Source organism: Tasmannia lanceolata, unplaced genomic scaffold (genome assembly GCF_043159265.1).
Source record: "Tasmannia lanceolata isolate RefF3 unplaced genomic scaffold, GAP_Taslan_0.1 ptg000018l, whole genome shotgun sequence".
Taxonomy (NCBI): domain Eukaryota; kingdom Viridiplantae; phylum Streptophyta; class Magnoliopsida; order Canellales; family Winteraceae; genus Tasmannia; species Tasmannia lanceolata.
Genome location: NW_027518695.1, coordinates 11,686,745 through 11,700,718, shown reverse-complemented (window position 1 = coordinate 11,700,718; position 13,974 = coordinate 11,686,745). Strand labels below are relative to the sequence as shown.

Sequence of the window (13,974 nt, the reverse complement as noted above, 5' to 3'; positions counted from 1 at the left end):
TTCTGACACTAATTATACTCCTATTCTCATGCTTTTCTTATGAAAGCATTTCATTTCATCCTGATAGAACACTATTCTATCAAAAAAGAAAATAGAGAAAAAGATGATAGAGAAAGAAGGAAACACTGAGTTAATTCAAGGAAACCCAGGTCTCCAATGAGTTGAGGAAACTCAACCTCCAATGTGATAACTGCACTAATTGTGATTATTCCTTGTTGAATAGCCACACGGCATCTACATTATATAGAAATTGGGGAATGTAAATTAGGAAACATAAATTAGAAATACAGGATAAATTGGGGAATGTAAATTAGGAAACATAAATTAGAAATACAGGATAAGAGATCGAGGAAACCTACTAGAATATGAAGATAACATAAATAAGGAAAGATAATCTAAATAAGGAAAACCAGCTCTAACATTCTGCCACCCTAGTTTTCAACCTTGTCCCCAAGGTTGAAGGTTAAGCAATGACATTTCGAGGAGTTGATTTTGTGCAAGACTTTCCAAATTTCTTCTCTTTTATTTTATTTTCTTCTTTCTCCCTCCTTTTTGCCTTTTCTTTATCTTGTAATCAGTCACCATTTTACAAGTCATCATTAAGAGTTGAGGCTGCTCTATTTGCAAATCGATCCCATCATGCCATTCATCAAAGCTTCTTTGTTGTTGTTGTTGTTTTTTTTTTCTTTGCAATGATTGGGACATTGATGCATAGATTGTTGCGGGTGAGGATCTTCCCTATGGTGTTTGAAAGGTTGAAATGAACGACAAATTTTATGGCGTCGACTTTGTCGGACTCGACGACACTAATAATCATTGACCCCTTTTTTTGTGGTTTTTTCGCTTTTTTCGATCTGATTTCTTTCTCTCTTCTTTTCTCCAATTTTTATGTTTCGTTTTTTCGTTTTGATTGTGCAAGCCTTTTTTACAGTACTCTCACTGAACTCTTCACCTAGTTTCTGCAAACATGAAGGTTCTTCTAACTTCACACTAAGTGACGGCACCCAGGGAGGATTGGGATTTTGAGAGAGAAATTTCCTAAATATCTTTCAAATTTTTTTTTCAAGGGTTTGGATTCTTGATTCAAGCGGTGATTCAATCTTCACAACCCTCACCTCCAACCTCGCTTCTAAGGCTTGTTCTTCCGAGGATGCCCATTCTTTTTCTTGTTGGGATGGAATATGCCTTCAATTCTTGATAGCAATCTTGTTCTTTTGGCACCACGTAAGAGGCATCCACTAATAAACTGCTCTGATCCCAACTTGATAGAACATTGTTCTATTAGAAAAGAAAATAGAGACGAAGACGATAGAGAAAGAGGGAAACAATGAGCTAATTCGAGGAAACTTAGGCCTCCAATAAGTTAATTTGAGGGAAACTCCACCTCCAATGTGTTAACTGCACTAATTGTGATTATTCCTTGCTGAATAGCCATAAGACATCTACATTATATAGAAATTGCGGAATGTAAATTAGGAAACATAAATCAGGAAAATAGAGAAAGAGGATTAAGGAAACCTACTAGAATATGGAAATAACATAAATAAGGAAAGATAATCAAAATAAGGAAAACCGATTCTAACACGGCCAAAAGCTACTTGTGAATTGGCCAGTTCATTATCAAGAAGTCTCCAATGTTCAGCTTTTGCTGAACCTACAAACACCAAAGAGAGCCCTGTTTTGAAGAGAAAACAACCACATCCTTGCTTGTCATTCCTACTTGTATTGTCTACGTGAGTGAGCTGTTCAAAACTATACTGTCTCTGCTTGCTATGCCATCCAACATCTACAATCACCCAACTCTTGTTTGCTGTTCCACAAGCTCCAGCAAAGAGATTGCCGTCGGTTGGATAGGCTGCCATGATTCTTGCATCAAGACACAACTTGCGGCCATTGTCCTGTAGCTTAGTTGTAGTTGTGGCTTCTCCAAGGATTTGCAAACCGTTTGAGGATAGTCATCTCTTCTCTTTTGTAAGCTCTTGTTAAAGCCATCCTCCTATTATTTCAATTCCTGCCCACTTTGGAGATTCATGACCCACCATTACAAGCATAATTTCTGCATTTTTTGGAGTTGCAACAGAACTCGTGATCAATCTTTGTCGTCATTCTCACTTCATTCTTACATGGATCTTGATTTTGGTTTTTGAAAGAGGAAATCTCAAAGGGTAAACTTACCATGTATTAGTTCACCCTTTAATTAATTTCTGTTGTTCTAATGTGCAGGGTAAACGTAAGAAATATTTGATTTCTAGCATTCCACTGACCACACATGGTAGGGCGTAAATGTATCTTTTCTAAACATTAGATCAAAGGGCTAGAATCATAATCTCAAAAAGCTTTTTGTACCACAACTTATCTGTGATGTAGACCACTAAAAGAATTATTTAGATTGCCAGAATAATTAAGTCCCACTATATGATCAATTTTATAGCAATATTTAAGACCATTTGAGTAGTTTTGCACATAATTCTTCGGTTTTCAATCAATTCCACCTGATAACCAAATGGAGCATTAGCATTAGGTTTGATATCTCATGAAGATTATTCATTTACTTTATCTGCAAAAGAAGAACCACTAAGCCAAGGTGAAAAAAAGTCACACTTGCTCCCAATGGCTTAACAGCCCAATTTCTTCATTACTAGTGGGGACATCTAATGACTGCATTGAAGGGAAACGGTCATCCATTCACCTCTTTATGTTAGTCCTCAATGAATATACTATCACAAACTAAAAAAGACTCTGAATACTTTAACCATGATAAACTGCTTGCTAATAACATTCAGTACTGAAATGAGAAAACCGTGCAATACAAATGACAATCTAACCATGATAAACTGCTTACTAATAAAATTCAATCCTGAAATGAGAAAATCATGCAATACAAATTAAAATGAGGAACGAAAGGGACAGACGTAATAAAAGAAAAAACACTGGAATACTGCTATTTATATTAGCACATCGAGGATACTAAACAAAACTTTACATATGCTCCTGGCATATGTAAAGTTTACATACTGCTAATTTTATTAGCAGTATCAAAAAAATATAAAGTTTACATACTGCTATTTTATTAGCACATCGAGGATACTAAAAACAAAACTTTACATATCCAACCAAAAGGAAGTGAGATCACCTTCCAACAGAATTTTTTAATATATACTGATACAACAGGTACATGTACAACGTAAAGCCAGGCAATCGTTGATGACTGCATGGTTTTAAATTTCGACCGAAATCCGAAACCGACACAGAAATGGTAAAAACTGAACGGTCATTTATTTCGACCGAAATTTCGGAATTTCGGTCGAAATTTCGGTTTTTCCGTAATTTGACCCAAAAAATCTTTTTTTTTAATATTAATTTAATATTCCACCAAAATTAAAACTGAAATTTCGGTAATTTCGGCCAAAATTTAATATTGAATAAAATAATATTTTCGGGTTTGGTACCAGATTTTGACCGAAATTTTGAAACTTCAAGGTCCGAAACTGAAATTTTAAACCTTGGATGACTGAATTCTAAGCTGAAATTTCAACTTCCGAGAAAGTAATTTGCTGCACTGATTCTCTGCTTAAAAACTTGGCAAATCTGGTCTACAAGAAATGAAGTTCCAAATTCAAATTAGTCCCTGTCTGTTCTGGATTTTAACAAGCGATTGTTGGTTCCAAACCGATTATTAGACTACAAATTTAAATGAAATTTTGAGTCCACTAAATAGTTTGGCAATCACAATCGATTGTCATAATCTTAAAAAAAAACAGGGCCTAAAGCATCCAAGCATAGAATTACTCAAAATATCAAGAAATGGATTGCTAAGATTGCCACTAATTTCTAACAAAATTGGGTGAAATAACCCAAGTTATGGTCTTTCATATTTAGCAAATTTGGAGTTATCATTTAGGCACCGACCCCCAAGCTAATCCAAGTCAATTGGATGCTTCTCCCTCTTGGTTTATATATACTGAACATTGATAGAGCATACAATGTTGGCTCGAACATGTCTGAATGTGGTAGAATTATCAAATCCAGACTGTTGATTTCTTCATTGGATGCTCTTTCAACTGTAGTAATATCTCCACTTAGGTGGTGGAGATAGTGGTCATCTTTCATGGCATAAAACTGGTGAAGAATCGTTTCCCTTGCTGTCCCATTTGGACTGACAATGACTCATAGAAAATAAAAAGAACCCCAGATCAACTGCATTCCCTACCAAATAAACCCAACATCGACGAATCAAACCTAAAAATAGTACTAGATAGCAAAATCATGATTTCTTCAAATTGTAAGAAAGAAGAATCACAGGTTAATAAGCTTCCAACCTTCTTAGGAGCTTCAACTTTTGTGGGGCAGAGAAAATGTACAATAGTGATATAAGTTCTTGCCATGTATGTATTCAACGGCCTCTGGAAAGGAGTGACTCGACCGTTGATGAAGTGGCCACAGGCATATTGTCCGAAGAAGGATATCACAGACCATCACCGACAGAATGTTTGCTCTGGCCTCGTGATAAAAGACTACCATTCAAACCATCCGAAGAAAGTTCAAACAGAGTAAAACCGTTTAAAATCTGCATTACTTGTCGCATGCTTGGCCTAGCCTCTGCCATGGGGTGAGAGCAACACAAGCCGAGCTTCAACACCAACTCCATTTCCTCCACTACATAATCATTTTCCAATTTTGGATCACTCACCTCTAGTATTGCCCCTTTCCGCCACGACTGTGACACCCAATCAACCAGAGTAGGCTGCTCTGTTGATGCTCGAAGTGCTATAGGCCTCCTTCCACAGGCAACCTCAAGCATAAAAACCCCAAATGAGAACACATCAGTTTTTGTAGTTGCCTTGCCAGTTCTAGAAAGCTCTGGAGCAATATAACCCGGGGTCCCCACAATACGGGTAGTTTGAGGATCGGTGCCATGATCATATAATCTTGCTAAGCCAAAATCGCCTAATCTTCCATTAAATTCACTATCTAGCAAAACATTGCTAGCTTTGAGATCCCTATGAAGCACAACCTGCTCCCATTCTTCGTGTAAGTACAAAAGCCCTGAAGCCACTCCTCTAATGATCCGAAATCTCTGATCCCAATTGAGCAGCGTCTTGGGTTGGTCGAAGAGGAATTTGTCTAGACTTCCATTAGGCATGAAGTCATAGACCAAGAGAAGCTCTCCTTTACGACGACAATAGCCAAGTAGCTGTGTCAAATTCCGGTGCCGGAGTCGACCGAGGCTCACAATTTCGGCGACAAACTCTTTCATTCCTTGTTTAGAATCATGAGAAACTCTCTTCACTGCAACTTCAATTTCAGAATTGAGTAAGATGCCTTTGTACACCCTACCAAAACCTCCAATCCCCAAACACTCTCCGTCTCGAAAGCCCTTTGTGGCCGCGAACAAGTCCATGTAGGAGAATCTGTGAGGCCTGTATTCGTGCTCCCAATCTTCTAATAATTCTGCAAATTTGATCTTCCACCTAACTATAAGAATGACAATAGAGATGGCCGTTAACACTAGAAAAACCAAAATTGAAGGCAATCCAATTGTCAAAACTTTCGATTTCTCTTTAGGACCAGTACGAGGAAGCGAGGGAAGGCGAGAGAGATGAAGGGCTGGAGCGTCTCCATTCATCTTAAAACTCCATCCCAGAACATAATGAGATTGCATAAGTGTCCCTGTGGATGAAGAGAAACCGACATACATGGAATCTAAGATGATTGATGAAAGATCAATGTTCAAAGACAAGAGTGGCAAGCTGGGTTTAGCTATATCAATCGGTGATAGTGTTACATTAAATTGCTTTTCCAAACCATTATATTCTACCCAAACTAGCATCACTTTTCCACTTGAAAGGCTAATGTTATTAACTCCACCATTAGAAAAATAAGCTGAAGGGGAGGATTTTGTAGACACTAGGCTGTTAATATCAATTCCAACATGGTTGCCATTTATATCCCTGATATCTGAGTTTTGGAGTGTGTCAAGCTCAACTGCAACAATATGATTTGATGAATCCCCATTGTTGGTAAAATTGAAGAGGCCTAAGTATTGAGCAGATAGAGACGTGGGGATAGTCCCAGAAGGAGAGATGAAAAAAGCCATTCCATGACCGTTTGTTTTAGCATACTTGGGGACAATTGCAAAGGCAAAAACTGTAGCGAAAGAGAGTGCGTTACCGTTGGAAGTGTTTTTGAAATGAAGAGGAATGGTAAGGAAAGCATAGCCCTTGTCCTGTAGGCTTGTATTGTTGGTGAGCCTCAAGAGGCCATTGGGCATGATCTCAGCTATGCCCTCCAAGCTCATGTTAGCATTTAGAAATCCATTATAGGTGAATGAAACGTCCTCCTGATTAGAGGGTCCTAACTTCATCAGGAGAAACAATAATAGAATCCTCCTGAAGAACATAGTTGGAATCTGAATGTAACCTCAAAGAGCTTAGCTTTTCTTGTATTACAGTTTCCTTATCTTCTTAATCAGAGAGAGAGAGAGAGAGAGAGAGAGAGAGAGAGGGACTAATGGTGGCTTGCGATTAAAGGAGAAAACATTGTGACCAAGATGTTGAGGGACTAATGGTGGCTTGCGATTAAAGGAGAAAACATTGTGACCAAGATGTTGACTGAGGCCTTCGGCAAGTAGGCTTGGCAAAATTGCCCGGTAGAGCCTAACCACCCTCAAATTTGCGAGTATGAGTTGGCACGGGTCACGGCTTGCGATTAAAGAAGAAAACAATGTGACAAAGACGTTGACTGAGGCCTACGGCAAGTAGACCCGGCAAAATCGACCCAAGCCCACGGGTCAAACCTACCCACCATCAAATTTGCGAGTATGGGTTGGCACGGGTCACCCAACCCGCCAAAACATGGGCTGGGTCGGGTGAACCTTCGAGCACCCGTATTTCGGAATTGACATGTGTTATATGTACTTCGTATCAAGCTGACAACCTAGATAAAAGAAAGAAGAGAAATTGACGTTCTAGATTAAGAGGAAATGCAATCTAGTATGAAAAGGACGAGGATCTGTTTGCAGTTGGGGTAATCCAGGCATTTCTTTTTCTATGTCTCTTCTTCTCTTTTTTGTTGCTATAATTTCCTTATTCACCCAAACAAAAACAAAAAAACTCTTTGGTAAAAAATTTCGGGTTTCCTGCGGGTTGACCCAACCCACCTACAGTGGGTGTGGGTCACCTAAGTTCTGACTCGTAGGGATGCAGGTCATTTTTTACCCTCCCGTTTTGACCCGCTGAACCCAACCCCCCTGTTGCATGACCCGCTGAACCCAACCCGCCCGTTGGATGAGAAAGACTCTCTCAAGATGAACAGGTCCAGCCGTTTGTTTCCTTTGGCCGTGTGCATCACAACAAATGGCATTAATTAGGTAGTTGCGATGACTACTTTGTGGGCTCTTTTGAATGAGACAACACAAAAACAGGCAAAGGCAGTCGATTTTCAACTTATTGACCAATCAGGTTCGTCGTACCATAAAAAGACAAAACCATCCTTCTGCTCATCCCACGATTCTGTCATAGGCTCAACATTTTTTGCCTGTCCGTGCATGGAAGTTGTTGACATTTTTAACTTCGGTCATATTGTTCAACTTCTTGAAAACTCCACTCTCATCATATTTCGTTCTTGCCTTTAACTAACTCACTAACTTTGATACTTGGGAACTAACATAACATTAATTGCATTGGTACTCACTAACTGTGACTGGTTTGGGAACCCACAGATACAGTCCATTAAAATTAGTATAACTTTCTAACCATATGTCCAATTTTCGAGCAAAAATACTTGTTGGAAAGATCTCAAGAAAACCTACAACTATGTAATTTACCACTTTCTATAATTTTGCCATTTACAAGCCCACAAATCAGGGTCTGACCAGCAACATTGTTGCGGGAAAGCACCTTGGAACTCTACCAAAACCACCAGGTCATGACATGGCTGCCATGTTGGCACTGCATCACATGCCTAGTGGGACACAATGAGTAGCTTGGCTCCTGCATTAGGTGGGCAAAAATGAAAACAAGATAAAAGTTCCATTAAATAATTCCTAAAGGACCTATCCTACATGCCATCAATAATATTTTGCATAAATAAATTATTGGATTCAACTTCTTACCTCATGACCCATCTTCCGATTTCAGAAAATCTTCCTCGGTCGTCTCTCTTTCTTCCTCTAGGGTCTCGTCTGAGAAAGTGAACCCAATTATGAAATTTCTGTATATAGGGATTTGCTAAGAACCATCGCAGAAGACATTTCCCGGCTAGGTTGCATGTGATCTCAACCACCTCAGGCTCATATATTGTCTTATTCATTAATTCATGTCAAGTGACAACGATCACATGCAACGGCTCAGCCGCTAAATGCCTTCTGCGATGGTCCCTAGCAAATGTCTATGTATATATAGTAGCTGGAAACCCTAGGTCAAACCAAATTGACTAAATTACCCTTCTCAATTTTCACAATTTCAAGTACTACCCGAGTGGCAATTTTGACAAAAATGCCTTTTATTATAATGTGGTCCTGGGCGTTTCAAAATCACCCTAAATTCAATTAGAAAAGTTAATATTTTTTTTTTTAAAAGACAAAAAAAACTTGACTTGGTTTCTCCTAACTGGATCGATGGTTTGAAATTTCGGTTTCGGCATAAATTTTGGACCGAGCTGAAATCCCTAAATTTCGGCCGAAAGTTGGAAAAGAAGGGAGAAATGTCGGTTTTTTGGGCCGAAATTTCCTAACTTTCAACCGAAATTTTGTACATTTCAGTAATTTTGAATTTAAGTCATTTTGGTGTTGGTGTTGACCGAAATCCAAAATTTCAAACCATGCCTGGATCTACATCGCAGGAGAAACTAAACTTCATAGACATTCTTCTTCCAATCTGCATCCCATCCATGGCTTTGGAACGTTCCTCTTATGCAAGCTCTCTGCCTAATTTTAGGAATTTACGTGTTTTCATTTTTTAGCAACAGTTCAATCCGGAGAGAGAGAGAGAGAGAGAGAGAGAGAGAGAGAGAGCCCACATATGTGGAGGATAATGATGTAGGTGCAAGGTTTGAAATTACGGTTTCGGAATGCATTTTGGTCCTCACCGAAACTGAATTTTTAGCCGACATTTTGAAATTTCTAGCAAAATCAGACGGCTATTTTTTCTCCCAATTTATTTCGATCGAAATTTCTAAAATTTTGGCGAAAATTTCCGAAATTTCGGGATAATATCAAATAATTATAAAAAAATCCAGATTTTTGGATGAAATCCCTTAAAATTTGGACCGAAATTTCAAGAAAACTTGAAATTTCGAAATTTCGGTCAAAATAAAGTAACATTTCGACTTTACCCAATTTCGATTTTGTCATCTACCGAAACCCAAAATTTCAGATTTCGGTTGAAATTTAAAACCTTGGTTAGGTGTACTAACGTTGCATCTTGTACATAGCTATTGTGTTGGTTGGATTAATCTTTACTCAATTAGATGTGATGAATGTGTTTCATGGCCGAGATGCTTGAGCAACCCTAAGAGCGGCTCTAGGGTTTTCATTTTCATTTCTTCTTCCTTTGTATGAGAAAGCAGAGAGAGATCGAGCAAATCCTAGGGTATTGAGTTGTTTGAAGCATGAAAAATTAAGGCTTTTCTTCAATTCTATTTTGTGGATCTGCAGCTCATAAGAAATTCCCATTTCTTCCTCGTAAAAGGGTAGAGGAGAAGAAATGGTGAAAAACCCTCTATTTCATGGCGAGATGTATTATCCCTTGAGAGGAGGAGTTCGTGGCGGCCGAGATCTTAAGCATTCTTCTCTCTTCTCCTTTTCCCCCAATTTCTAAGGTTATCACTTTTTTGCTGCATTCAAGTGAAGGGAGAAGAAATCTAGGGTTTTGTTTCTAAAACATTTGTAGAGAGGAGTGATTCCGGCTACAAAAGGAAAGAGGTTGGAGATTTTAGGATTTTGCGTTCTGGCTGGTCTTTCTTCCTTAGCAGTGGAATTAGTAGTGGATTTAAGGGTCTTGCCTTTAAATCTAGTGGGTTTGGGTTGATGGTTTTGGCATGTCTGAGGTCTCCTCTGCAACCCTTTCTCCTTCAAGATTGAGATAACGAATAAGAAGAGGTAAGTTTCCCCTTTTTCCCGCCATTTCCTTCATATAGTACATGGAGGAAGATGATAGTAAATGTAAATACCCAAAATACCCTCTCATCAAAATTTGTCCCCCTCTATTAGTGAGGGGCGTTTTTGTCCTTAAGAGTTAGATTTAGATTAGGGCTTCTTTAAAAAAGTCAATAAATGCATCTTGTGAGAGATTAAGAAACCTTAAATCATCTTTGTAGCCGTAAGAAGAGATCTTCGTGGAGAAAAAGAGGAAGAGCGCGATTCAAGAAAAGAGATCGCAAACCAAGGTAAGATTATTAAACTTTAATGGTTAAACGAATGAAAAGAACCCTAAACTAGGGATTTGATGTGAAAAGAGATATGATTAGAGCCTTGGTTTTAGTCTATGGCAAACTCTATGGTAGATCTTAGATTCCTTGGGATTCGTTTCGTGTTGAACCCCCCAAAAAACTCAAGATCAATTTGTTTGTATCCATAGAAATCTTGTTATTTGAGAATTTTTTAGTGTGAAATTAGATTAGATGGATTCCTCTTATCGATACGAGTCCAACGGATCTAACCACGCACGAATCGGATGTCAAACGAAGGAATTATGGTCGTTTTAGTGACAAAAACGGTGAAAATCGCGTTTTGGGGAAAACTGGGTCCGCGCATGGGGCGGATGTCCGAAAAATGTGGCGGACGTCCGTATATACCAAGTTTGGCAAACAGTAGATTCCCGGATGTATGACACGACAGTTCCCCCCCCCCCACCCCCCCACCCCGGTAGTTAGAAAACTTCAGAAATTCATAACTTATTCGTTTCTCGTCCGTTTTCAATGCTCTTGTACTCTACGGACATGCCGGAAATAAGTACTTTCTGTTGAAAATAGTTCCAAGAGGTTTTGAAAACTTTATAATGATGATAATCCCAAAATACTAAGAAGAACCCTAGGACTGTTTGCCAATTCTTTCCCGAAGAGGCACCAAAGGGTGTCTCGTGTTAGTAGGAATATGCATTTGCTTAGTAGGAGTGAAATTAGCGATAAGACTCATGAAAATATTTGTACTTTTAATTGTAGGTGATTATAAAAGGGAAGTAGTTCGATTTTAAGGTACGTAATTTCGTACTACTTTAGTGTTGTGATTTACCTTTTTGAATACTATACCATTATTGGATTGTGAACCCTAAACTCTTTGACTTGTGAAGCCATTAATAAATTTTGATCTTTGTTTGGATCTTGCATGCTCAACCCTTTTGTTTTCTCAAATATATGAACCTTTGGAATATTGAATTATCTTTATTGTGAAACTATTTTGGAATCAAGTTGAAACACTTGCCATGAACTTTGAACACCTTCTTTCGAACTGTGTGAACTTTGAACACCTATTGAGAGGCTTAGGTTATGTGAACTCAGAAAAGACCCCCGCCAGTGGGGCATAGGCATTAGCCTATATGTGAACTGTGATCCCGCCAATGGGGGATAAACGTTGGCCCCGTCGACAGGTATGTGAACCTATGAACTAGTTCTGACACCATGGGCGGTCAGTGTAAGCAATAACTCGCTTTTTGGACCCGTTAGCAGTCGGGGTGACAATAGCTTGCTTTTTGGACTAAGCAGATGATCTCAGGGTGGTTACGAACCCATATTGATCCCCTTCAGTGATCCCTTGAACATTGTGACATTTGACCTATGCTCCTATGAACCTTTTTGTTCCTTATTGAACTTTTCATAATTGCTTCATTTGTGACTGATACCTTTCATCCTATTGTGAACTTTTTCATTGTAGCATGTAATGATCCCGCTTTTGTAGTGCGTTATTATGTATTGAGCTTTTCAGCTGACAGTGGTTTATTATTTTCAGAGTTTGATCCTCGTGGAACCGGCGAGGAGGTGCAGGAGTGATCCCAATCTCCAACCATCATTATTTTTAGTGCTTTTACTTTTATTAGACAGTCAGTATTGTTTAGGACTTATTGAGACTATGTTATTTGATTTCGTTATTTTATTTTTGGGGATTATGGGTTGGATGAGAGGCTTTTAGTGATCGAGATTTGATTATTGGATTAGTATAAGACATTTGAATTTAGTTAATTAGATTGTGGCATATAGTTTTGATTATTGCTTTGCTAGCCTTGTACGCTTGTGAAGCTTGCTTTGCAGGTGTACGGCGCTGTCGCACCCTTAAGCCTTGTGTTGTGAATATGTATGTGTATGTGTGTGGCTTGGGGGCGTGACAGTAAATCCTTGGAGCCACCCTCCCCCATCACTATCTATAGCTCAACTCATTAGCCACAAGTCGAGCTCTACAAACTCCCCTATGATAAGTGAATGGGTGAAAGATTTGAAGGATATAGCCAAAGTGGGAAAATTAGATGAACTACTGACATCCCCACCAAAAATGTCATTGTATGAAAAATGGATTTGCTGAAGAGGATTGTGGATGAGCTTAATATCACTCCCACTCCCTTGAACGAAATAGTAACCAGTTCATCAAGGACCAAGAAAAAAGAAGTAGAAAGGAATTAGGCACAAGTCAAAAGCTCTTCTTCAACGCGATGTCGAAGAAGATGAGCTAGCATAAATTCCATCGGAAAACCACCACTAACGCCTGAAAACCACGTTTCATTGCAGTAATCTTCCAAGACGAACCAAAAGCTTCACAGCACCATGACCATTGAGGGAAAAAATTTGAGGTTGAAGATACCGAAATTTGAAAAGATTAATGACCCCTTGAAGGATGGGTCACAAATTAGTAATACGTCAAAAGCTCCAATCACGGCAAAGGAAAATATAAAAATGTGCAAGGGCGACAACCAGTTGACCATGACAGTTTTAGAAAGTCGAGGAAAAGACTTGATCATTACCCCGCTAAGCTGTACCAACAAGCTTGCAACCTTAGAAGCACTAACCAAAAACGATCAGGGAGCTCTAGTAATTGCTAAACCCACTGAAAAGCCAAAGACCAAGAACCTCTTCTATAACCCCCTCTTTGCAAATCAACAAAGCCAAGACTCTTCGCAACTGAACTACATCCCTCCCATTAGAGATGAAGAAGGCAACATAGAAATCAAATTAGCTGAGGAGATCCAAGAGGCGGAGAAGAAATGGGCCAACTGCTTGGTTGGCTATTTTCTTAGAAAGAGGCCCTACTTCGTTGCACTGAAAGACCATCTCTCCAAGAAGTGTAAGTTGAAAGGGGGTTACAAGTCAATACTTTGTCAAATAGTTTCTTTCTATTCAAATGTACAAGCCTTGATGACTGCATTCGAGCGTTGGAGGCAGTGTAGACACCCCATTTTGACTGAACCCCTTTTACCTTGTTTTGAATAAAACCCTATTAAACTAGTGAACTAGTATTCCAAGCTTTGCCCTAGGATAGATTAGGAGCACTAGTAGGTTCTTATAAAATTTTGTAAAAAATTGCTAAAGAATGCATAATAAGTTGAGTTGATCTTGTGTCATTATTGCATCTTTCAAATAAGTGGTTGAAATATTGAAGAAAGGAGTTGTGCAAAAGGAAAAATGAGGAATACATTACTTCTGTTTTAACACATGGAAATGGAGGGTGGTTTATCCTGAGCAAGGTTGTCCAAGGGAAGAGAAAGATTCTAAATATATCATTTTCGTATGGAAGGGGGGTGAATTAGCTCGTTTGAGCTTCGGTTTGGCGTGCCTATCAAATTCTGGCACGCCCATCAAAATGGGTAGTGCCGATATCATAACCATTGTTTTTGGTATATAAAAAAAAATAGAGGGGATTTTTTCCAAATCAGAGAGAGAGAGAGAGAGAGAGAGAGAGTTTTTTTCTAAACCCTAAACCTCATTTTCATCTTCTCCGATCACTATCTCCGGCCGGATTTTGGAACTCCGTTAGGTTTCCGATCATATTAT

At 38.9% G+C, this 13,974-nt stretch overlaps 1 pseudogene; it reads right to left on the bottom strand.

Moving 5' to 3' along the window:
* Positions 1-4,252: 4,252 nt before the first annotated feature.
* On the bottom strand, positions 4,253-6,553 carry LOC143851029 (L-type lectin-domain containing receptor kinase SIT2 pseudogene; annotated as a pseudogene).
* Between the last annotated feature and the right edge of the window lie 7,421 nt (positions 6,554-13,974).